Source organism: Lontra canadensis, unplaced genomic scaffold (genome assembly GCF_010015895.1).
Source record: "Lontra canadensis isolate GAN:19392208 unplaced genomic scaffold, GSC_riverotter_1.0 scaffold3, whole genome shotgun sequence".
Lineage (NCBI taxonomy): Eukaryota > Metazoa > Chordata > Mammalia > Carnivora > Mustelidae > Lontra > Lontra canadensis.
Genome location: NW_022630997.1, coordinates 53,372,740 through 53,398,029, shown reverse-complemented (window position 1 = coordinate 53,398,029; position 25,290 = coordinate 53,372,740). Strand labels below are relative to the sequence as shown.

Here is a 25,290-nt window from a genome sequence, read left to right as displayed (position 1 = left end):
TATCTGAGGAAACAAAGAAAGTATAATAAAAAAGAAGAAAAGCTAGAAAGGACTGACACTGGTAACCTGTTACTACGGCAGCTTTGTATCTTACTCAAAACTGACTAGAACTTTGTTTCCTATTTTCACTGAGTCCTCAGGACATGGACGCTGACCATGAGGTGCTGAAGAGTGTATCTGCACGTTCTGGGCGTCAGAGAGGGATGTTTATTTAAGATGGCGAGTGAACAGGACAGTGTGGGGGCTGGGGAGAGAGGACTCGGTGAGGATGCCAGCCCCTGGGTGCTGATGCCTACCGTCCCCCAGACTGCTTAGGGACTATGGTCATGACCTCGGGGCTGCCCAGTCGCCCCAGGTGCCCACACCATGATTACTATCACCTTCCGGATGTCATGTCCCTCCTCCACGTTTACCACCAACTCAGCCTTCTTTCTGTGTCCACAGGGTGATATGTCCCACACTCTAGCCCCACAGTCCCTCCACCTCTACAGCACCAGTGACCTTCCCTGCACTTTCCTGGAGCCCTTCTCTTGGTCATGTGCTGGACATTGTTGGCCAGAAACATTTTACCCCTGAAATCTCGAGTTTCCAAATCCTACTCTTAGAGTCAAAACTCCTCTCTTCACTAGGGGAAATGTGGTCATGATGGCAACTCTCATCAGGAGACGGAATTGATTTCCCACCATCCTGAATCTGAGTTAGCCTTGTGATTGTGGCCCAATCCAGGAGAATGTGGTGGTGATGCTGTGTGGGTTCCAGAGTCAAGGCTTCCAGAAGCCCTGCAGGTCCGCTCTCATGCTGCAAGAATGCTGTCCTGAGGCTGTTGTGTAAAGAAGCTGGCCAGGCATAGCAGAGGAATGGAATTCACAGCGAGAATAATCGAGGAAGCCCTGCCTATGGTTTCACCACATGCCAGAGTGTGCTCCGTGCACCTCCAGTCCAGCCAACTCTCCAGCTGAACGAAGCTTTATGTGTGAACCCAGTTAAGAGAATCACCAGCCAACCTACAGATTCATGAGAAAGGACAAATTATTGTATTAAACCACTGAGGTTTGTGGTGATTTGTTATATATTAGTAATTAACTGAAACACACCCATTATACCTTAGAAAAATGATCGTGACCTGAGCTGAAGGCTGAGGCTTTAAACCACTGAGCCACCCAGGCACCTCTTCAGTAATTTTTTACAACAGTGACAGTATGCTTCTGCCACACAAAATGGTCTCCTAAATTCTAAATGTTGTTTGCCACCTCAGTGCCTTTACACATATTATTCCACAGTCAACCCTCTACCATTTCTTGTTTGCCTGGCAAATTCTGTTCATTCCTTAAAACCTTATTCAGTCAGATATGACTGCCTCTAAAAAGTTTTCCTAAAATTGCCCTGCCTCTACATAGACTGATTTACTTCCTCCTTTGTATCGTAAATGGTTCTAGGAGAATCAATCACAATCACAAAGACACATATGCACTCAGTTTTTCCTATATTAGCAAAGGATAGAAGGGCAGTTTGTGAACTTTGTATTTTTCCTGTGGCTACACCTTCAAAGTGCCCATCTCATGCCCTTAATGAATCATGTGTTTCTGGGGTACTACCATGTGCCAAAGTACATGGAATGCAAGCGTATACCATGCCCTTCTTCAGTAAATTTCCACAGGTCCCCCAATTTACTTGTGACTCTCTTCTAGGGACAACCATAAGCCAAAGAGTGACACAGCCAAATGTGAGCTCAGCTGCCCTGGTCTCCTTTTCAAATCATTTCTCTTCCCAGAGTGGTACTCTGTTCCCACCTTCAGGCTTGAGACGATGGCCTTCCTGATGTCCTGTTCCTCTTTTAAGACCCAGGCTCTTAGGAAGGGTCAGGCACATTCACGATGGAGCAATCACACTATAGATAGATGACCATCACAGTCCTCTCTCCATAATTCAATAATTCCAAGGCACTATGGCTGATAAAGTTCAAGAGACTCTGGTTTCCCCTGGTTAGGTGCACTTTAGTACAGAGCCCCTCTTTGAGTCCTGCTCAGGGTGTGAGTTTCTCCTACCATGAGAAATCCAGATATTAGGGACGGTGGGCAGGGAAGACTTATCAGTTGTCCACAACATCTTACTAGGCATCTTCTAATTGCTCCAAACCACCCCGCATTGGAACATACCATCTCTTACCATCACCTGTGTTGTGTTTCTTATTATGCTTGCTATTTGAATCAAAGACAAAACTCTAAGGGCCACAGAGGGGCCTCTGTACTTTCGGTTCATTCAGTTGTTCCTAGAGGGTTTGAACGGGCGTCGCACAGCCACTAAATTTTCTTGACCTTTAGAAAAGCATGTAATCTGAACTTTAAGAAATAATTTAACTTGGTCATTAAATAATACTGGTGGGACACATTGTAGTGTATTTGAAGAGTGAGCTCACAAAGAAAAACTGGGAATTTTATATTATTGACAGAAACAAAGGAGAAATGTTAAGAGTTGCATAATAACCATAGCCCACAGCCAAGTTCCGACTGCAGATTTCATTATCCTGAGCTCTTAATCACCAGTCCTAGGCAGGCGGGAGCTGCTCTGTGCATAATATAAACATCTCAGCTGGAATGGAGAGTGGGTCCAGATCTGGGAAAGAGACAGTCGGGTTGGGCTGCGCTTCCCTAAATCAAAAGTTTACAGAAATACATCTCCAGGATAAAATTGCCTTTCATCGCTCAAATAAACAGTACTTTTTTCAACTGAAAGTTTTTTTTTTTTTTTAAATATTTTATTTATTTATTTGAGAGAGACACAGTGAGAGAGAGCATGAGCGAGGAGAAGGTCAGAGAGAGAAGCAGACTCCCCGTGGAGCTGGGAGCCCGATGCGGGACTCGATCCCGGGACTCTGGGGTCATGACCTGAGCCGAAGGCAGTCGTCCAACCAACTGAGCCACCCAGGCGTCCCTCAACTGAAAGTTTTGATTAAAACAGAAAGAAAAAGAGTTTAAGTAACAGAAAGGATAGTGCATATAAATCCAGGATTACAGATAATACAGAGGTACTTTTTTAAACATCCACTCGTTATCCTCACCAGCGTCCTGTGATAATGGAGACCGACACAAGATCACACCCTTTCTCTCTTTTTTAAACTCAATGTCAGTGGGGGAGGTGAGCCAGGATTAGAAATAAACTTGCTATCTATCCACTGCGCTTAATAAATGCTGCCCCGGTTGAAAAATAAAGGACGGATAAAACATGTAGCTTAAAAGATGCATAAAAAAATTCAGGATAGGTTTCAAAACCACTATAAGTAAACTGTGTGTTATGTTCTAGATATACTGGGTGACTCCTGTCTGCAAATATGCCAGGTAACCTCTCCTTCGGTGACTCTGCTCTTGCCACTCTGCTCAGATGTCCTTTCTCATGGCCCTGATCCACCACTGAAATTGAGCTGCACCTTTAGGACTCGGGCAGTCTTAATTAGTTCAAGAAGGAATAGCACTGTGCACGTAGTGAGTGCCAGGCCTATGGTACAGGTATACAGTGGTAAGCAAGCTGGGTGTGGTTCTTGTTCTCATGGACCCTCTCAGTCAGGTGGGAGAAACAGGTAGATGTAATCATAAACTTGACTTAAATTCCTTGAAGAAAAACGAAAGGGTGTTATGAGAGAAAATAATGGGTGGGAGGCCTGCAGGAAGGACAAGGGAGGCCTCTGAAGAGGCCCCACCTTCTTGCTACCTGAAGAATGAACAGGGCCCAGTAACGAGCTTGCAGAGAGGCAGGCCTGCCAGAGCTGGAGCAGAGGAACAGGAGAGGTGAGGTTGGAGAGGAGGCAGGAGCCACATCACATGTGGCCTTCCAGGCCACAGTAGGGAACCTGGGTTTTATTCTAAATGCAATGAGAAGCGACTGAAAGGTTGCAGACAGAGGAGTCACAGGGTCTGATGTGCTTCTGAGAAGCATCACTGACATCACTGAGGTCGCTGTGTGGGGAGCAGTGGCAGAAGGACCCGTTAGGAGGTTCCCAGGTTTTCCAAGGGGAATAGTTGGACCAGGAACCAGCAGAGATGAAGCAAAGTAGACAAACACAAGTTTCGTTTTGGAAAAAAGATGCACTTAAAGCATTCTTCCTTTATACTGTCTCCCAGGGTATTTGCCAAATTCTGATTTGTAATATTGACTGTTCCACTGACATGTATATACTTGCTTCCATCTCACTAAGACTGCGCATTTTTGACAACAGACTGCTATTCATCTTTAAATCCTCAAGTCTTTCCAATGCCTTGTCCATACGTGGCTTTCAATTCATATTTGCTCAATAGAATCTAAAAGTATTGCTGTTCCACCTTCCTCAGGAAACCTTCTACCTGGGTCTGGCAGTGAACTTGCACTCAGCTAGCTCTGGTGACTGATCACTAAGCCTGTGGCCTCAAGAGCAGCAGCATGTGGCTAAGTCTGCAGTCAGTGAGAGGAACACCTTGAGGGACATCTTTGTGGCCCATCATGAGAGAGGCATTTGACAGATGGCATCATACCAGCCGTGGTTCCCCATCAGGAAGAGCATCAGTAACCATGGGAACACCAGGGACCAAGGCCCAGGGCCCTCCACCAAACAATAAGGCAGGGGGCAAAAGGGAGCCTCAATACAGGCAGGCAGGAGCTTAGGGCTGAAATTCATTTGGGGGGGGGGAAGGAACGTGATCATTTATTGTGTTCTAGTGCCTAGAGCCAATTTATGAATCTTAGTAATATTTATATATAAGGGTCTCATAAAATTCCCATCAACTCTTGGACTTTAACATCCTCATTCAAGGGATTTCTAACTCTTTGGGTGAGATCAGTAATTGGCTGAGAAAGAAGGGGAGAATGGAGGCACCTGTACCCACTCCCTATGGAGAAGGATGTATCATTTACCTGAAAGTGAATCTTGAATGAGGAAATTCAATCTCTGCTAGAAGACGTCACAAGAGCCAATTAGCTGGACTTGAAGGCAGGACACCATTGGAAGAATATGTGCTTTGGATTTCCCAATCCATGGCCTCACTGAAATTAACTATTCTCCACAGACAGCAGAGTCCACAATAGTACCAGAGTTAGGATAAGGAGTAACCATGTACCAGAAGTTGGAAGGATTTCTGCTACATTCACTGCCTTTGTGCCAAGTCACTGAAGACCAGCAGACTGCCCAGTACCACAGGGAAAAGGTCTGGGCTTTGGGGTAAGCAGGACGCTCTTCACCACAGATACCTGTGGTCTGGAGTAATGAGAGCTGCCTTGACTTGGGACCCAGGTGGAAGAGCAGGCTGTGGAGCCATGGAAAATCAGGGAAAGCCACAAGCAACCATGCATGCTGTCCTGGGAAAGGAGAAGTCCCCATGATTGGCCCTTACTGAGGATGAGCCAGGTAGATAGCACTAAGCATGGAAAAGACTCATTTCATTTTGTTTTTCTTCCCCCAGCCTGCTCACCCGGGCAGTTTCAATTCCGACAGTGCAACAGAAGTGATGGATCTTGTTAAGGGGAGAGGGATGGGGTGGGGTACAACCTCTAAGATTGACCACTGGTATATCTTCAGCGGTGACTTCCCTCACTACTCTTCTTATGTCGACCCGCACAATACTGAATAGCTTGGCCTGTCCACTCTGGAACTGGGTGGGTTCCCTACAGAGCCCTACCTTGGTCTCCAACAGAGCCCTGGTTATCCAAGCACTGAATATACTTCAATCCTTGACCACCAGGAATCTTCTACATGGATGAAGTTAACAGAGACCATTCAACATATGGACTATAAAAGACCCTGACACGCAGAAAAGGACAAGCAGTTAGTTAGCCAAAGACATAGACGAAAGGTCTTCTATGGAAGTAGACGTGCTATAAGGAACAGCAGAAGAAAAAAGTTTTTAAAAAATATCTGAACCATGTAGTTGATCATGCAAAAGAAAATAATGCAGGTGTGTAAACTAACAGCAGAGGAGGCTATCGGGGGCAAGAAGATAAGTAAAGGCCACGTATAAATGAAACACAAGACAGCTAAATTAAAAACCACAGTGACAATGGTAAATAGCCTTGACAATATAGTAGAATGGATTGGTAAGGGACAGGCAAAACATGAGAAGCTCTGAGTCTAGGAGGAAGGCCATGTGAAAATGATGTTGCAGATGATGATGAAGAGGCTGACAGTTGATAAACAGTCCCCGGGATACCACATGGCTTCTGGAGGAACTCAAGGAGTAAAGTGTGATTTTATAGAACAAAATTTTTCCAATACAAAAAGGAGGATGGGGCGGGGAAAAGGAGAAAAGAAAAAAAGGAGGCTCTACATATATACAGTTTTCGGTAAAACATTGAAAACATGATGCCAGAAAAACTGTATAATAATCCTACAAATACCTTAAAAAAACACCTTCTAAAACTAGTGGTCAAAGACAGTTCTTTCTAAAAAGAAGTCATAATATGGATGACCACACACTTCACCAATACACTATTTTAAGATAGTAGAAAAACACAAAGAGAGTCTTCACAGAAAAAAGGCCTAATCACAAGTTTCTGAATCTGGTCAAATTGTTATTTATGTAAAGGGAACATAAAGCTATTTTTAGATATCAAAGACTCAGGGAGCAAAAACTCAAGATTTCTTTAAGGAATTTAACTACTCAAAGATATTTGACAAAACACCCAGATATAATTCAAATTTTAAAAAAGCAATTCAGTGTAAAAGGACTGTGGACTCCTGGTGGGAATGCAATTTGGTGCAGCCACTTTGGAAAACAGTGTGGAGTTTCCTCAAAAAATTAAAGATAGAACTACCCTATGACCCAGCAATTGCACTACTGGGTATTTATCTCAAAGATACAGACGTAGTGAAAAGAAGCGCCATATGTACCCCAATGTTCATAGCAGCAATGTCCACAATAGCCAAACTGTGGAAAGAGCCAAGATGCCCTTCAAAAGACAAATGGATAAAGATAATATGGTCCATATATACAATGGAATATTACTCCGCCATCAGAAAGGATGAATAGCCAACTTTTACATCAACATAGATGGGACTGGAGGAGATTATCCTGAGTGAAATAAGTCAAACAGAGAAAGTGAATTACATGGTTTCGTTTATTTGTGGAACATAAGGAATATCAAGGAAGACATTACAAGAAGGAAAGGAAAAATGAAGGGGGAGAAATCAGAGTGGGAGATGAACCGTGAGAGACTATGGACTCCAGGAATTAAACTGAAGGTTTCAGAGGGGAGGGGGTGGAGGGAATGGGTGAGCCTGGTGATGGGTATTAAGGAGGGCATGTATTGCACGGAGCACTGGGTGTTATACACAAACAATGAATCATGGAACACTACATCAAAAACTAATGATGAACTGTATGGTGACTAACACAACATGCTAAAAAAAAAAAAGAAGAAGAAGAAAAAAAAAAGGACTATGAAAACTGAAACCAAAACCAACTGAAAATATAAAAGTCACCTTCATTGCTATTTTGATTTTGGTTTCAATGTGGTATACAAAAATTATCTGTAAAAGAAAATCTAGACAGTAAAAAAACAAGGCAATTCATAGTAAAAGCATAACAGTAATAATGAATCTTCACAAACCAAAAGGCATACAATAAAAATGAAGAAAAGCTCTAGAAGGAGGAATTAATGAAAATAAGTGACATGTGTGAGATAAAGAATCAGAATCAACATCAGATTAAGAAAGCAAAAATGAAAAACAACACATGGAGGGCTTGAATATCATAAAATGTAGTGATAAATGAATAGATATCTCACATTAAAAAAGAAAACTTATTATGATAAGAGAGTGTACTTTCTTTTCAAGTGTTCTTGGCACATTTATAGTTGACTAACCCACCATAAGGACAAAAATCCCCCAAAGCATAGATGGTATCAACCAAACACCCTAACAACAAAAAAGTAAATGAAAAAGTTAAAAGGGAAGGTTTTATTGACAGCAACAACCAAAACCTGAACCTGTCAGCAATTTAAAAAATACTTCCTGATACATCCATCTAAAAAAATGACTTCATAAACAGTACATGTTTTAAAGGCAAATATATTAGTGGTGCCCGTGTGCCTCAGTAGGTTAAGCACCTGCCTTGGCTCAGGTCATGATCCCAGCATCCGGGGAGTGGGACTCCCTGCTCAGTGGGGAGTCTGCTTCTCCTTCTGCCTCTCCTTCCTGCTCGCTGACTCTTTCTCTAATAAATAAATAAAATCTTAAAAAAAAACCCCAAATATATTTATCACATCTTTATAAAGAACAAGAAAAATATGAAAACCACCTAAGTCTATGACAATTAAAGACTTGCTATCTGGGGCGCCTGCGTGGCTCAGTGGGTTAAGCCTTCGGCTCAGGTCATGATCTCAGGGTCCAGGGATCGAGCCCCGCATCGGGCTCTCTGCTCAGCAGGGAGCCTGCTTCCTCCTCTCTTTCTGCCTGCCTCTCTGCCTACTTCTGATCTCTCTCTGTGTCAAATAAATAAATAAAATCTTAAAAAAAAAAAAAAGACTTGCTATATGATCTTGGGCCAAATACTTAATCTCTCTAAACTTCTATTTCCTTATATGTAAACTGGGGATAACTGCTTCGTTGGATGTGTTGTTGTAAAGATTAGATACTGCTTGTAAAAGTATTTTAATCACTATGCCTGTCATCAAGAGAACACCCAAAAAGTCTTATCTATTAAGACTGTCATTATTCAAAATCATGTTTATGTTGAGTTCGCAATGATATGGAGAAATGCTAATGTTACACTATCAGGGGGCAAGTGCAGGAAAGCGATCCAAAAAACAGTCGATGGAAACTAGATAAAATAAGCAAACATGTGTAACTCGAACAGAACCGGTCCTCTTCACTCTTTCACGCTAAGTACCATCTTAACACGGGGACATGACTAAAAGAAGCACAAGTGTGAGTCTGGGAAAGCTGGGAAACAACATGAGTATTTAAGAATAGAGGGGTGCGGTTAACGTGACCTATCAGCTACCTTGCAGCAAAACTCCTAGTAAGATTCTTCAGGAATGTGTCCCTGAGGAGTCCTACCTCTCCTCGAAACTGGTCAAGTCTATCTTTCTGCCTCTCAGGACCCCCCTACTTTTCAAACCTCAGATGCCTCTCCCTCACCTCTGACAGGGCGGGCCACTGCTCTCGGCTTCTCTCATTTGTATCTCCATCATTATTCCCCTGTGCCATTTAAATGGATCTTCCTTGGACCCATCCTTTTTTATTTTGGGGGGGAGGGGCAGAATGAGTGGGTATCAATATGTGAATACTTAACATTCAATAATGGTGTCTCCATCATCAAAAGGGAAGCTGTTCTTCCTGCAACAGCAATATATGGAAGGTAAATTGGAAGGGAGTACACTCGACAGGTACCAGTGACTGTTAACAGGGCTGCAACTTGTCACTTTTCTACTTCCCTTTAGTTTCCAAATTTTCTACGATGAAAATCTATTACTTTAAAAAAAAAAAAAGTTGAGATAAAGGTCACCTGTCATAAAACTCACCTTTTGAAGTACACGACTCCAGGGTTTTTGTTTTGCTCACAAAGCTATACAACCATGTCCACTATCTAATTCTAGAACATTCTCATGAACCCAGAAAGAAACCTCGTGCCCATTAGCAGCTATTCTGTTCTCCCCTGCCCCTCTGACCACTAATTCACTTCCTGTCTTTATGAATTTGCCTATTCTGGACATTTTAATAAACGAAGTCACACAGTATGCAGTCTTTCGTGTCTGTCTTCTTGTATCGAGCACAATGCTTTCAAGTTCACCCATGCTGCAGCATGTATTTGTGCTTCATTACTTTTTATGGATGAATAATATCCTCCAAGTTGTATTCTATAATGGGAGAGATATTTGGCTTTTTAAAAACTAGTGACTACATAAGTATAACCCTTGATTGTTAATTCTAGTAAGAGTACAGATATTAGCCAAAACTAATATCAATGATTTTTGATGATGTATACATTGTTCTTCAGAATTACATATTTATAAAGCTTTGTGAGGCTGCTAAACTTGTTTTTTTTCTGACTCAGGCTCTCAGCTGAAAAAAACCCCATAGGAATTTAAATGGTAATTTAGCTGAATATCAGACAAAGAAATTGAACCCTATAGAGAGACAGCTGTGAAACACCCAGGACAGATACATATTTCAAACAAGAGATGAAAAATTCTTGACTGTTAAATTTTGAGTGTTCAGAGGCAATATTAGAGTAACTGAAATGAACAATTTTAAGAAATTGTTTGGAAGCATATCGCTTGAAATATTCTGTGACAATCAATTGTAGTTAAGATATTTTAAGTTTGGATCAATATAGTATAATTCAGCTTTCCATTCATTAAAAGGAGAAAGAAGTTCCCAGTTTGTTTGTATCCAGGCGGTGCATGTATTTGTGTACCTGCAAGTCACAAATGTATAAATATTGATGCACATTGAGGGTATAAATTTAATGTTATCATTACTTGGAAAGGCAGACTCTACATATTTTTACTTACAAGGGGATAGCTTGATCAAAACTCATTGCAGCTAGCTCTTATAAAGTTAAGGGTTCAGTGAAAAATCAAATTCTATAAATGAATGACTTACCCAGGGCATAAAATTTGGAGCATCTCAAAGACACAGAGGGTACCACGGGGTGGTGACCAGAAGTGGGGTGCTTGATGATACTGACTTCTTGAACTATATGCTGGTTACATAGGTAGGTTAGTTTTCACAAATTCATCAAACTGTATGGCTGGGATCTGTATACATTTCTCTATGTACGTTATACTTAAATATATATTTTTTAAGTTAAAAAAATTGAAACAACAGAAGACACCACCCATTGGTTTTGGAGGGTCAGTGTGTGAACCTCAGCTAAATGCTGGATCAGGAAGCTTTGCCAAGAATTAATAATTAAAATACTGGTTAAGTCTTCAGAGAGATGTCAGAGTTCTAAGTGCTCATTTGAGAAAGCTAATAACAAGTCTGAAGACTAGATATACTTAATAATCCATCCTAATGAAGAAAAGTCTCTGCAGTGCTCTGTAGTAACATGTTCATTGAAAGCATTCTCTAAAGATGTCACTGGGTCAGCTTCTGGTTCCAGAGAGACCCCTTGCTGGGAAGCCTTCACATAGGATGACAATGAAGCAATTGCATTTAATCATTTAGGAGACTCTAATATGCCAGTTAGGATTAGGTTACGCTCTGATTCAGACAGATGAAGAAAACTGTCTCCCCCACCCGCCCCAAGGATTTCTTAGTAAAACTGGATCATAAATACAAAAGTGTCGGTGGACAAAAAACAGACTCTTTAAAATCTCCTACTTTGTTGGCAGTTTCTGGCTGACATCAATGCCTAGATTCCAGCTAATAATTTCAGGACATGTTTCTACACCCTCTAACTCTAGGTAGGAGTTATTACATGAAAGATTGTACATTTTTAAAAAGTGGAATGTGGCACTGTTTGTTGAAGTGGAAAATAATACCATTATTCTGGAGTGGGGACACCTGACCCTCAATGTCCATAACTTTAAAATGTCCATAACTTCTATCCAATTATGAAAACTTATTCCTAGATAAATAATTAGGGGAGACAAAAAGATTCCATTAAAGGAATGTTATACACCACTATCTGCGGAAACAAAATATTGGAAACAAGTTTAGAAGTCCAGCCAGATGGGGGTGGGGGTGGGGATTGGTTAAAAAAACTGACATCAATAAATGTCCACATAAAAGGGGAGTATATAGCCAACCAAAATGTGTTATAGGAGTGCAATTTTTGTCATATATGTTCATGATAAACATTTAAATGAAAAAAGATGACAGAAGAATTTACAGAATAACACCAGTCCTTAAAATTTATGTACCTACATATACACAGCAACATTCGGGTTAGAGAAACATTCAATATTAATGCCAATTGGGATTGTAAATGGATTCAATTTTTTCCTTTTTTCTTATCTATATATTCCCTCTTTTCTATCTTAACAAAGAAATTTTATAACAAAAAATTTACAGAAAATGGATGGGGATGGGGAGGTAGGAAAACTAGGAACTAGAATATTTATGTGTGGGAGCATACATTCTTCATAATGTAGAATTCATGTGTACTCTTTGCCTCCTCTCTGCATACTTTGGGAGGTTTATGTGAAATGCCTTTCAGTGCCTGCTGAAGCTAGGAACCTTTCTTTTAATACGGAGCAGCCATCCGACTCATCAACAATATCATCCTGGAGCTCCCGGTCATTCAGCTCCCTTGACTTAAATCAAAGGAACTAACATCTCAGTAGACTCAAACACACACACACACACACACACACACACACAGTACACAGCTACTCAGCATAGAATAATGTAGCAAGAATACACCTGCTGAACACCAGGTATTGGAAGAAGCCAAAGGGAAAACCTCCTTCTCTAATCTTTCCAGATCAAGTCATCAGACTTTGAGAGATTTCAGTTCTCTTTCACATGAGAGCTGCTGATCTACTTCAAATAAATGGATTTTTAAAAATATTAGAATCTGAAATATTCTCAGGGTTCACTGTTGATTTTTGTTTGATATACACAAAGGGAAACAATTCCCCTTCTTTGAAGCCTCTTTCCAGGAGCCTTAATGATCAGCTGCCAAATTTAGGCTTGGCTGCATCTCCCCTGTATCTATTATTCCTCCATGCTATTGATGTGAGGCCAAATCTCATCCCTTTTTAGAGTGCACAAGAGCCGGTGTCTTGATGAAAGGGGGAGTTGGTGAACGTAAATTGAAAAGAGCCCGGAGAACATACTGTAATGAATGGAAACACACAGCTTCATGGCTTAGGGTACTAAAATTACATTCACACAAAAGAATCAATAGCCTTGGCCGTATTATATGAGAAATAAGGGAGGAGGGGGAGTTGTAGAGAAGGCAGTCAAGAGATCAGCTGCTTATTAGAATCACTGGGGGAATCTGTTTAGTTTTACTTTAAGTACTGCTGCCTGCACAAGAATATTCTCTTTTTCTAAGGTTTATGCATTGTTTTTTAGTAATCTCTACATCCAGTGTGGGCTTCCAACCCATGACTCCGAGATCAAGAGTCACATGCTCTTCTGACTGAGCCAGCCGGGCGCCTCAAGAATATTCTTAACAGCGCTATTCATAATAGCAAACAGCTGGAAACAACCCACCAGCAGTAGAATGGATAAATAAATAATAAATTGAGCTCCAGTCATAATGGGATACTACACAGCACTACGGTAAAATGGGTGAACTCCTGCTACATGCATTATGAATAAGACTCCCAAACATAATATTGAGGGGAAGAAGCCAGACACTAAAGAGATTTTGTTTACGTAAACGTTCAAAAGCAGGCACCGTGAGTCCATGGTGTTAGAAGCCAAGATAGTGGATACCTTGGGTGGGAAGTGACTGGCTAGGGATTTTTTAATTTTATTTTTATTTATTTATTTTAAGATTTTATTTATTTATTTGAGAGAGAGACAGAGAGAGAGCATGAAAGAGGAGAAGGTCAGAGGGAGAAGCAGACTCCCCATGGAGCTGGGAGCCCAATGAGGGACTTGATTCTGGGCTCTGGGATCATGACCTGAGCCGAAGCCAGTTGCTTAAACAACTGAGCCACCCAGGTGCCCTGGCTAGGGATTTAAAGAGAGAGTCTGGGTGCTGGTCGTTTTCTGTTTCTGTATGTTGGTTGGTGCTGATTACAGGTGTATGTTCAGTTGGTGAAATTTCATTTAAGTTATAGACTTCTTATTTTTGCATTTTTCTTTAAATAAGATACATGTCAGTAAAAATGTTTTAAATTCAGATACTTAGGCCCTAACAAAGATCTAACAGACTATAGGTTACGGTTTTCCTGGGGGTATTCCAGTGCAAAGCAAAGGCTGAGAATCACCTGACGGGAGGATCTACGTCCAACGGTGGGCTGGAGGCAGCCCCCACCAGCTCATGAGAACTAGTTGTTAAATTTGCAGGATTTTTGCAAGCCCGTTAAAGCATAATGAACAGAGCTGTCAGGTTACTGTGTTGTAACACCTCAAATTAATGTAACACTGGGTGTCACTGTACGTCAATAAACAAATAAACACATAAATAAAATAGACTCAGTATTAAAAATTAAATTCCACAGTTTTGATTAAAGAAATTATACTAAAAACAAAGGTGCTAAATGCTCAAAACTCACCATTTTCTAATTATCTTACTACACTTTACTGTTACCTACATTTTGAGGTTATTTATGCTAATTTTATCTGTATGGTGGAAATGTTGGATAGCAGTGGGCTACTGGGCCATCTCTCCCCAACTCCACACTCAGTCACAACGGTGGCTTGAAAATGGCCTTGGTAGGAGTCTTTATACCACAGAAATTGGCAACCACTGGAATTTAGGGCTTGCTTTGTTGTTCTGTTGCCTGTCTTAAGAAAATGATTAAAAAATGTTAACAACGCAAATTAAACTTAAAAGTGGATTACATGTGGAGCTGTTACATTGTGAATAGTATATTTAAGGAAATATCTTTACACCATTTAAAAGCTATTATCCAGTTCAGCAGAGAAGTTATTCATATCTTTGATAAATGAGTACAGTTCTGACATGTCTTTGTTGTTGCACTTCTAGCTTGTTTATTAACATAAAGGAAAATATCAGCCAACATTTATATGGGAATTACACTCCTTCATCAATTGTACCACAGGTAGGTTATGGATAAAAGGGTTCAGCAAAAACCAACCAGCCTTCTGTAAAACCCAACTGGCTTTATGGAATTTACAATAAGGAGTATTGTCTATTTTTTTATTATTTGCAAAGTGTATGCTACATACATTCTTTATGTCAGTAAAATTTATAATCGACTTATGTATGCACATAAATGCCTTCTTTTTTTCCGGGAGAGCTGGTTGATTTACTAGCACACTGCCGTGTATGTACCTCCCTTCCATGTTTAAGATTCCACAACTGCCTATTATGATTTAAGAAACAAGCAAACAGAATAAGGTGGGAGTTTTACAGCCTTCCAGGTAAGTAACACCTAGACTTTAGACCTTTCCTGCTTAAAATGGTGTCTTCAGACCAGCTGTTTTGGCATCGCTGGGGAGCCTCAGGGAAACCCATCATCTCAGGTCCCATCCCAAAACTCCGGAATCAGAATCCGCTCCATATCAAGATGCCCAGGTGATCTGAATGCACAATAAATCGGAGAAGTACCGCTTTACAAATAAACTCCTCGGGGGCACCTGGGTGGCTCAGTGGCTTAAGCCTCTGCCTTTGGCTCAGGTTATGATCTCGGGGTCCTGGGTCGGAGCCCCGTGTCAGGCTCTCTGCTCAGCAGGGAGCCTGCTTCCTCCTCTCTCTTTGCCTGCCTCTCTGCCTACTTGTGGTCTCTGTCAAATAAACAAATAAAATCTTAAAAACAACAACACACACACACACACAACAAACTCCTTGGTGTGAAGTGAGATTTATACAACAAATTGAGAAACAAATTTAGGGGCAATCTAGCAGTTGGTAATCTTGGAGCAGCTAGCCACGGTTCAGCCACTTCTAAACCCCAAGAAAAGACATACATCTTGCAATTTACCTTTGGCAAACACTGAAAGGGAGACTGTGCCGCTAGGAAAATAAAGGTGATCCTGGGCCCCTCGGATTATTAATTTAAAAAGGGGGAGAAAGTTCAATAAGAAAAAAACCATCAGAGCAGATTTCCTCCATGTACGTGACGAAGAGGACATGCTGCCAAAGACTTGGTTCCAAAAACCCGAAGCAGGGCAGCGAGTGCCACATGACCCAGCGTGGCAGCTGGGGAGAGGAATGTGATGAAACACTTCCCAGAGATGTAATTTCGGGCAGGGTAGTTATCAGGCGCTGAGGGTGAAAGGGGAAATTGTAGTGCTTATGTTTTTCCTATCGATAGATTAGTCAGCAACACAGGATGAAAAGAAAAGACAGGGCCAGAACACAGACAGCCCTTCACGCTCGAGTTAATTGAAATGATGGTAGGCAAGTCTCACGTATTTTGAAATTGAAAGCAAGAATGTTCTACCGGCAATAATATTCTCTGGAAGTATTTCTTAGTTACTTGGCTGAAAATACAGTAGTTGCTCTGGGATGCGAGGGTCTAAGTGGAAAACACGTTCAATGCTTCAACAGTGACTGGAAGGAAATGGGAGCCACAAATCTCCCAAGAAGAGCTTGGTATTACTTTGCAGCAGATACTGAAGCAATAAAAATCATTCAAGAACGCCGTGGTAACCCTACAGTGCAAGGAAGACCAATGTAATTGTGAATGGGCCACTGGGACCCCAAGAGACCACTGGGCGCATTTTTACCCAAGAAAGGAGGTTACTATAACAACCCCTTGCAATGTCAGAATTCAAACAACTCAAGTTCATTTAGGGGAAAAATAATAACATTTCCCTTGTAATACTCTAGGAAGGAGAAGAAGAGAGCTATCCCCTACTGAGCACCAACTATGTGCTTCCTGTGTGTGATTTCATAGCATCTCTAGAATTCTCTAAGAGATGTGATACTATCCCCACTTTATAGATGAGAGAAATGAGGTCCAAAGATGTATTTCCCTTAGCATAGTTAGTAAAAAGCCAGAAGTCCATAGACAAAATTGAAAAGCTCCATACTTGATTAAAACAGAGGGTTCCACAAAGACAAGGTGGAGGAGATGGGAGTGGGGCTGCTGTGCTTTGAGTCAGTGGGAAGCTAGCCCTACATTGGTGTTAGTGCAGAAAAGTGAGGTTTCTCTTAGGGCCCACTGTATCTTTCTTTACACTGCTAGAGTCCTCTTATCGCCCATTTCTGGGTGTGACATAGGTTTCTGATGGATTTTTTTACTTGATAGCTGCAATTCTGGCTACATGGAAGGGTCTGGAAGACTTGGCACTTTTCAGGCCATGTTATGTACTAGAACTGAGTGCTGGGCTAGGACTTGGGAACCCAGGTTCACTTCCAGCTGCATCCATTCCTAACCAGGAGAGTGGGTAAGCTAGAGCTCTTCTCTGGGTGGCAGGCATTTTCACTTACATGAGATCATCTTAAGTGTCTCTAAGGACTTTTCTGGATGCATGATTCCACCCCCCATGACTCAACTGCTTAATTCTGACTTAGTCAAAATACATTAGAAATGACCTAGAGAGTTAACAAATTTGTCCAGACAAGTCTATGTGGTTCGAGTTAGATCAAAAGCAAAACAAACAAAACAAAACAACCCCTTAAGAATAATTATTTAACACCTGTGTCTACTATCTGCAAAAATAACCTGGAGTGAAATGGTTTAAAGTATTTCTCTCCCCTGCCCTCTAGGAGTTGATTTAAAGCAAACACTTGTTCAAGTTCTTAGGCAGACCTGGGTGCAAATCTAAACTCTACCTTCTGTTAGCTCTTTGAATTTAACATATCTGAGTTCCATTTTTTTTTTTTTTGCTTCTGTAAAATTGGAATTGATAATTTTAGTTGAAATGCAGTAAAATGTCTGGCATCTAGTAGGAGCATAATCATCTCTGGTTATTGTTAGTCCAGTGCTCGTTAGGGGTTTGGACTATGGTTGATTAACAATTCAAAGAAACTTTCTTCACAGAGGAATGGAGTCTGAGATGGTAACCTCATTAGCATGGGGAACTTGGCATTAACCTGTGTCTAGGCAATAAATAAACACAGGTGCAGAGTGGAGAAATGAAATTGCTTCTTGTGTACCTACTGGCATCTCCTTTCTTTGTAAAAGTTCCGAATTCACCCCTTAGTGGATGGAACCTTACTAGAGATATGCTAATGTACTTGATGGGACAGCTGGCGGGAGTATTTGGAGACAGAAGTGTCCGGGGACATCTGGAAGGAGTGGCTGTCATACCCACCATTCATGTCAGTTTCTTTACTTGCCTATTTCCCAATTTCTGCCCTATGTGCACAAGGAACACAGGATTTCAGGAAGAGGAGGCGGCAACTTTGTTTATAAATGAAAAAAATAATTTGGAGGCTGATATATAACTAACCAGCACATACACATCCCATCCATTTGAGTAACTGCCTCTTGACCTTCCCAGCAAAGCTTCCCTCCCTCTCCCTCTCCCACCTCCTGCCCCTTCCTACACAACATAAGCCACTTTTCGTGACTTAAGTTTCCTTCCTTCTCCAAGTTTTGTTTTGGTGTTGTGCGGTTGGTAGGAAGCCTGAGTGGAGAAAAGAAGAGGAACATAAAAACCAAATTCATATCTTTGAACCCTATTACATGAAGCAAGAGTGAGGCCTTCAAACAATGAGACTGAACTGCCTGTTTTCTAAGAGAATACCAATAGGAAAGATTTTTAAAAATTCCTCTGTTTTCTACAGGCAAATTTCTTGGGTGAAGAACAATAAGATTTCAAGCGTTTCCACCCATGTTTCAAGATAGGTCAAATGTATGAACCAAAGCCTTCTGAATAAAGCAAACGAATAATTGCTATTTAGATTATTATTAGGGATAACATGCTAATTGTAAGGTCTTGCTAACATATAACTCAGAATATAATTTTATTATTTATTTATTTATTTTTACATTTTTTAAAAAGTACATTCTGTGCCAAACACGGAGCTCGAACTCGGGTCCCCAAGGTCAAGAGTCACATGCTCTACAGACTGGCCCAGCCAGGTGCCCCTAATTTTACTTTTTAAATAACTACAGGTTTATAGTTGCTATACTGGTATTTTTATGACATAGCACTGCCACAGTTAACTAAGTATCAGTTGATGGTGAGGTCTTAACCTGCAATGCGATCTTCTCAGTGTTCCTATGATCTATTCTGGAATGATACACTGTAGAACCACTTGTACAGAACCAAGTTGTTATAGGACAGTTTATAACAACCCCTTAAATGCTTAAAAGTATCTCTTAGCTAATTAAGCTTTTAGGGTTATTAGCTTGAGTTGGGGATATCAGTACATTAAAAAAAAAGATAACACATTAAGGTTTTCTTTACTAATTTCATTTTTTTTATTACTCCTTCATATAATACTCCCTGAGAAGGATTGACAACTGTTAGAAATTAGTCTACAAAAAGTAGACAAGATGGGAAGAGAAGGCTGTCAATCCTGGTAAAAACTGAAAATGTCCTGCTTAATCTTTACTGGCCATTTTCAAGACTTTGGTTGGGATTTATCTATTATGCATCCAAATTTATCTACATGGCACATTTTAGACAAATGAAGGTTCCAAAAAGAATTGAGTGCTTTAAAGTATCACGCTAAATAGTAATGTTTTCTCAAAGATGCTGTGCAGATTCAAACAGCTCACAATTTCGTTACAAAGTTTTTGAAGCAATAACACCTTTGAGTTTGAGATACTGTAATTTAGCAGTTCTAGATGACTGCATAATCTCTCCCTGTTGGGCTGAAATTCTACCTTCTGTCTTTTCTTAGACTCTCACTCATTTATCATTTATCCAGACAAAATGTGTGCTTAAAATTTTTTCCATGCAAATATGGAATTGCAAAGTAATCTCATAGAGTGGAAAACACTGAACTTCTCGTAAATGTACCACTGACTTCCCAATTCAGTCTTTTGGCATGTATGATCTGATTTATCCTCTAATTTTTTATACATGAATATTTACTATCTTGCCTTTTAAATCTATTTGTAAGATCCTTAAGACCAGACATCCCCTGATAAAAACTTTCTTAAATCTTAGTACTATGCCAGAAAGTACACAAGGATACTTATTATTATGTCATTTTATTTAAGAGACGGTATTTATTATTTTTTTTGCAACAGTTGGGCCATTTCATGGTATTATATTAGCTGTAATTACCAAGTTATCTTAGACAACTCACTTAACCTTTCTTGGCCCCAATTTCCCTACTAGAGAAGAACTTTTCAACTAGAAAGTCTAGGTTTTAGTGTAAGGCAGATTAAAAAAAATACTATTTCTTCCATTTCCTAGAAGTAGGAATTGAATATATTATTTAACCTCTCTGAACTTCCAATTCTTCACCTGTCTTTTGCAGCTCGAGAGAGTAGTTCCTCCTCACAGGGTATTTGTTTTAGATGCAGAATGAGAACATAAATGTAAAGGATGCAACACATTATCCAAACTTCGGTTCATGCTAAAAAAAAAAAAATGAGCTATTATTATGCCAAGTTTCTTCTAGCTCTAGAGTGCTAAGATTAGGATAGAAGTAAAACCTTAATTATCAAACACCCAGATCCCCAGCATCCTCAGTGGTTCTTACATCCGTTTGATCCCCACCGCTCCAAAAAAGTCATAAAGTACAAACCGATTCTAAGGTCCATTTTAGTAACATTTTACTCAAAGAGTAAAGAGGATAATTTTGTTAATCACTGAACCTGTGATGTTCATAACAGAGTCCATGAAAAAACCGTAAAGACAAATCATTTTGAGACAAATGACCAAGAAACCTGCTCTGAAATCCATGCTCAGAATTAGACACAAAATGTTATCCATCTACGGTCATGGGTTTGCACCGAGACACTGACCTGGCTTTCTGGAAGTGAAGAATGGAATACCCTGTTCACAGCTGGACTTACCTACATAAAAGAGAGAAAGACTTGTAAGTCCTACTGCTGGCCAGGAGCGCATGGGGAGCCACTACAATTTTCAACACACAGTTTTCCCCCCTCCATCCCCAAAGGGCAGAATCTGCTTTACTTGTGCTAAGTGCCAGTGTTGAAGTGGCATTTCTTTGGGTCAAACACATCCTGAAATAGCTAGGTTAACATTTTGTAGCATTTGTGAAAATATATTTCTGAACATTTGGGGATGATATAAAAAAAAGTACTTGGCCCAAACCCACAGATGAGAACAAGGAAAACCTTCCAGGCATTTTACCATAGAGAAGTCATAGAAATGGACATACTATTCCTCCAAAACAACATTTTGGGGCAATATCATCATAAGTAAGAGATGAAAGGATTCTACTTTTCCCTATTCAATATTTGTATAGTTTATAAATTGTGATATTGGGCCAATGGCATCAAGTTACCTGTGCTCCTATTTTCACTTCTGTGATCACACACAGCCCCAAGTACTTAAATTTACACTACCTTTAAAATTTGGGAAAATAACCAATGGGTAAATTTAGAAGAATGCTGACCATAATTTTATTGCTTCCCAATGTTATTCAAAGTCTTCTACACTGAGAGGAACTGGTTAAATCCCTTTCCCACTAGTATGTCTAAATATGATCCAGGAGTCTCAGAGGCAACCTAATATAATAATTTACTGCCTACCCCACCTGCAGAGCAGTGGGCAGACATTATTTATACTGAAAAGAACTTGTGTTTATTTTCTAGCAACCAGAGACTCTTAGACATCTACAGAGTTATTGGAAAGGAAATGTAATTCCAAATTTCTAAAGAGTGTTTGTAAACAAACTTACGAATGTATGTTTAGAAAAGCCTAGAGCTTGCTGGAGGTCACACGAACAGAGTCTATTGGCTATTTATATCTGCTGATAGTGAGAGGACTTTATACAAAGATGAGAGCTACCAGTAACAATATTTTCTTCACTTTAGACAGGATACACAGTAGAGTGTAGAATACGCAGCACAGCCCTGGTTGAGGAGGGGGGAGCCCAAAACTGGAGAAATCTCAAGTTGAGCCTCTGGCTGGGGTCCAACAGAACTGTTGGGGGGAGTTCAAAGTCAAGGCGACTCTTCAGGTCTTAACTTCCTAGAGTTTCCTAGGTCTGGGTGCCTTTGTATACATATCAACCTTCATGCATTCCCCCCCAGCCCCCCAGCAAATGTGTACAGTCAGCTCGAAAGGCACAGCTTGTGTGCTGACATGCAAAGCCAAGTCAAAACCCTGTGCTTGGCGCTCCCTTCTAACTTTCTGGCTTGTCCAAGTCTAAATATTGACATTGCTCCTCAGTTGAGATGTTTGATACTGCTGAGGATAGAAAAGGCGCAGCTAAAAGTAGGATCTAATGTTATATTTTACATAGTTGCGCCTTTCTTCCACTTCCTTTTTTTTTTTTTTTTTGAGAGGGGGTTGGCCTCCCTTGTCTGCAATATCTCCCCTCTCCATCCCCCTCCCTATTGTTCTTCCCGAAAGCCGAGCACACAGAGACAAGGTAAGGTGTTTTGCAAGCCCCTCATGGCAGCTCCCACTGTTGTCACAGCAACTCAAAACAGACTCCATAGACACGGGGTTGGGGGTAGGGAGCGCCAAACTGTGGGCTGACCGACCAGTCAACTCTCAAGGGGGTGCAAGCTCTAAAGGGACGAGCGATCCACCTTTTCGAGTCCTCCGGCTCCCCACCACTGTTCTTCGAAGGAAAAGAGCCCTCTTGCCGACGCGGCACCACCCCCTCCCTGGCGCAGCCAGCCCGCTAAGGGTGCCTGTTGTACATTTTCTCAGCTCCAAGAAGGGGTGCGGCTGTGCGGGCGCTCCTAGAAATCTCTTCTGCTTGCCTCTGATGCGAGGGTTCCCGGCCTCGCCGAGAGGCGAGGGCGGCTCCCACAGCAGCTCGGTCCCACAACTCTCTGTCGGGACGCTGCTGGCCGCGTGGCGCGGCCCGGCCCCCCTCCCCACGCCACCCGCTGGGGGCCCGGGCGGTGGGGGCTCCGCGGCGGCTGCTCGAAGAGTAAGTTTCATACCACAGCGCACTCACGACACAGAACCTACCCTGAAGCCGAGCGAGACGCGAGCTCCCTCCGCCTTCAAGGGTTGGGGGGAGCGGGGGGGTCCCCGCCACTCAGCAGCAGCCACGACTGCGCGCGGTCGCGGGTGTGCGGGACCCCTGCGCGCCGCGTGCCGCCCGCCGCCCAACTTTGCACAAAGGCAGCATGGCACTGCCTCGCCTGTCGGGCTCGCCCAGCGCCGCGGCCGCTCTTCCCCGTCCGGGGGAGAGGGGCTCGCCCTTTCCCACCCCAGCCCTCCCCTTCTCCTCTTGCCCCCACCCCGCTCCCAGGCGGGCCAGCCGGGCGGAACCGAGCGCCCGGCCCCGAGCTCCGCCGCCGTGGCGGCCGCCGCTCGCACTGTGACGTTAGCAGCCTTCGCGGCTATTTATATCCGCACGATTGGATTTCATTCATGAAACCGGGGCCTGGTGTGTCTGTGCGCTGGGGCGCCGGTGGCAAAGGTGCCTCAGCTTTACGCAGACTCGGGGGGCCCGGGGCTGGGAGGCAGACTGCCCGGGACGAACGTGCGCGGAGCACGGGAGACCCTGACCCTTCTCCCAGGCGGCCGGGAGGGTCGGGGCAGGGCGATTGGGGCCCCCGTCCCTGTCCCTGGCACCCCACCCACACCCGTACAACTGCTGGTCCTTTGTCCCAGGCTCTGGAAAAGTAAGTTGGGCCACTAACCGGCTGGGCAGCATGGCTTTCTTCTCCCTAGGAGCTGACCGGCCGCGGACTCAGAGGGAGGACATTGGCTTTTGTTTCAAAAAAACGAGCCCAGCTGCTGACTAAGGACTGCGTTAGCCCAGCCTCCTCCTCTCCTGGGAAGCTGCACGTGCTGGCGGGCTCCCCCCTCTGGGTTACCTTCCTCTGTGACTTGGGGTCCCCGTAGGGGGCGTAAGCATGACGTGACTGTCCCCCCACCTGAGGAAGGAGGGGATTTACAACTCCTGCAAATGGCTGAGTGAGGAAGTGAAATTGGCTTTGGGTGTTCATGGGTTGTCAGCATTCTTGAAAGCCCAGGACAGTCCATCCCTCCTGATGAACTTTTCTCCTTGCTCTTCAAGGCTGACTGACCTCTGCGGACAGGGCCAGGGGTCGTGTGTATGCATTCACAGAGCAAATACTGTGTGCCCACAGTATGTTAGATAACTCTGTCCAGCTCTAAGAAAGTCACAATGCACACGGCCAGCCTTGTCCTAGGCCCACAAGGTTAGTCTGCTAAAATTAGTGTGCCTTAAACCTCCTCACTCCCCATAAAAAAAGGCAACTGGGGGATAAAGGTATTGAGGTGTTTTGCTACCTTAAGGAATTCATTCATTTAATAAACCTGCTTGGAGGCGCTGTGTACCACGAGGATACAAAGAGGGCAGCAGTGTGTCCTTAGTCCCCAAGGAGTTCTCAGGTACTATGTTCCTGAGATGTTGAAGGGCTCGGAAAAAGGGAGCCTTTTAAGGGTAGCCAGCTTTATTTAAGCCATCCCCGGTGAACTGTCTTTGGAAATGGAGTTATTGGTCCATAATCTTTGATGCCCAGAAGATAGGGTAGTGAAAAGTCAGGTATGGGGATCTGCTCTAAGAATTTCAAGACAGAGACATAAAAGGGTGTGATCATTTACTGGGCAAAAAACAAACTTCCTTAGTCTATTTAAAAGTGACCCCATTTTGAAAGGCTTAATCAATACAGATTTTTTTCAGGAACACATTTCTTGGGAAAAGTTAATTAACCCTGTTATTCCTAGCAATCAGTCCTTTTTATTGCAAGCTATTTCTCTTCAAACTGCCCTGGGGGCTAAGAAATAGGGTAGAAACTCAAAAGAAGCAGAATGAATATATATTGCAGTGCGCATATATCGCAGGCAATGGTCTAGGAGGTTTAAAACAATTTTCTCAATTAATACAACAACGGATGAGGTAGATGCTATTATCATCATAAGAATTTTATACATGAGAAACTGAGGCATGCAGAAGAAGGCTTTTTTGTTGTTGAGATTTTGACAGCTGCATTTGCACCTGTGTTAGCCTATGCCAAAGCCTTCTTTTATCACTAAACTGCTTTTTGACATCCTGCCTCTCTTCACTTTCTTTCATTTTCTCAGTTATGAATTAAGAGTTAAGTGCCATGCTTAAGCAGCAGGCAGGTGCTAGGACCAGAAAGATACCTATGCAAATACCCACAGTTAGCAGGCTACCATTTGCCATCCATTCCCAGGAGGCAGTGAGGCTCAGCTCTTCTAGAAGGTGCTTCTTCTATATGGCCCAAAGAACAAACAGTCACTATAGGACTACCCAGTTTGATGCCTCTGAGGAAAACTGATAGGAAGAACTTCCAGGAAAATAAATCGGTGTAAATGGTAATTCAGGTAAGGCAGAGGAAAAGTCACAGTTCTAGGAAGTCCTTCCAAACAAAAAAATGTGATCTGAGGATGAGATTGCTTCAGTGGTGCTTTGTAGCCCCCAAAGTTTACACATAAAGCCCCCAATTCTGGAAAAGTGGGAGAAAATGAGCAAAAAGCACAGACTATATTATGCCAACAGGAAAGGAGAGAAAAGGAACAAGACAAAGAGTCCTGGGATTCACTGCCATGAATGTATCCGTCTTCTTGCTATTACCATAAAATAATCTACATTTGCATACTAAAATTGTTGCATGCTAATAAAATCAATACTATTAGCTTTTAATAAATATTCAAAATTGGTATTTAAGCTTAAT

At 42.1% G+C, this 25,290-nt stretch overlaps 1 protein-coding gene across 1 annotated transcript in view; it reads right to left on the bottom strand.

Annotated features, from left to right (window-relative positions):
• The window catches only part of RHOBTB1 (Rho related BTB domain containing 1), a 65,376-nt gene extending 42,680 nt beyond the window's left edge, over positions 1-22,696 (bottom strand). The window contains exons 1-2 of the mRNA XM_032842352.1: positions 22,586-22,696; positions 20,434-20,484 (exon numbers count right to left, since the gene is read on the bottom strand). The gene's annotated coding sequence lies outside the window, so the exon portion shown is untranslated. The remainder of the gene's footprint in view (positions 1-20,433; positions 20,485-22,585) is intronic.
• Between the last annotated feature and the right edge of the window lie 2,594 nt (positions 22,697-25,290).